Here is a 1,729-nt window from a genome sequence, read left to right on the forward strand (position 1 = left end):
TCGCCTATATTTTTTTTATAATATCAAGAGTCGGGACGAACAAGATCCAAGATGGTGGTAAACTACACGCCTGTCCATAACAGTTGCAGTGCCACTCAGGCTTTAAATTGTGGAGATCTGACTGCCCGTCACCCCGAGACATAAGTTGACAAGGCTCATGTGCCTGTAAAAGTCTCATGTGAACACAGTAATGCTGACATAACTGCTTGGCGGCAGAAATAGGTAAGGTGGCAGTACTATCCTGGACGAACTTCACAAGGAGCTCTATTTCTACTAAAACATACATATTTGGGTCAAAATTAAACTAAGTTTTAATGTAACCTAATATTTAATAATCTTTACTACTATATAAAAATAAATAATAAATATATATACAACACTTTCCATTAGGTAAGGTGGAGTTCAACTGCACTCTTATTTTTTAATATAAAAAAGAAACTCAACTTTGTGCACTGTACTTTGTATGGTATTTATTGCTCACGACGATATAATCGCTCGATGTCGTGAACATCAAACCGTGTCGAAACATGTTTATCCTAAATAATATTGTGTGTACACCCTTAACTTCTTCATTAAATCGGTGGTCCATTATTTTGAGTGTTTATTAGGTCGAACGTTCATTAATACAAAATGATAGAAAACGTCACACATTTTATCAGTACTTGTAGTTAAACCAAGGGCAAAAAAGGTTCTATTGTTGGTGACTTATATTATATATATATGATACAATACGTAGTTACTAAATTTAAAATAATTCTCTGATACATAATTATAATATGTACGTATTTTTTTATTCAATTCAGATATTAATTGTTTTGATCACAATTTTGCATAAAGAGCGATTACAGACATTCCAATAATTTGCGTATATTAGAATTTGAAAATGGTTACATACTAATGACGGTGGCTTGTTTTGCAATTTCATCGGATGTGGATAGAAAAGATGAAAGAAGAGAGAAGAAAATCAGCAAAAGGTGAATAGTGGGCAGAGTAGCTTCTTCATCTGAAGATGTTAAAATCTCTGCTGTATTCATTTTGCAGGTTTTAAACTTATCTGTAAATATATAAACGAATATAAACCATGTTATTTTAAAGTAGAAACATTTACCATTGAATAATACAAGCGTATATATTTTTGGATGCGAATGGCGCAAGTTCCAAAATATTGGCGCAATAAAGAAGAGACCTATGCCCAGCATTGGGTCGATGTTGGCTGACCATGATGATGATAATATATTTTTAACATTAATAGTAAAGTTAATGCGTCACATAATATAATTTGTCAAACATGCTCGGAAATGTTTGCATTACTTTCAAAAAACGAACACGGAAAGTTTGTCATTTACCGACCTTGCGACTTCTTGCCGGCCAAGGCCTGCAAAGTAAGCATGAAAATCCGTTTCTGTTCACTTGTCTAAGCTTTTTACTCTCTAACTTTTAATTCCACATACTGTAATGCACTAAGTAAACAGGCAAAAGAAAAACTCATACGGCCAACTGCCCAGTGTTCATAGTTACGAGAATTAAAAATACCTACATCGCCTATGTTATTCTTTTTACGGTAGCCTAATAGGTTCTTGAGCTTCAAGTGTTTATAGTATACGTGCCTTATCGCCGCCCGTAATGTACACAATAACAAAATGTACCAACTGATTAGAAAAGTGACAGGTATCAAATGTCATGCGCGCCGACGATCAAGTAGCTAAACCGCTTACTTAAAAAAAAAGAA

This window comes from Hyposmocoma kahamanoa, unplaced genomic scaffold, assembly GCF_003589595.1.
Source record: "Hyposmocoma kahamanoa isolate Upper Pololo Valley unplaced genomic scaffold, ASM358959v1 66, whole genome shotgun sequence".
In the NCBI taxonomy this organism is placed as follows: domain Eukaryota; kingdom Metazoa; phylum Arthropoda; class Insecta; order Lepidoptera; family Cosmopterigidae; genus Hyposmocoma; species Hyposmocoma kahamanoa.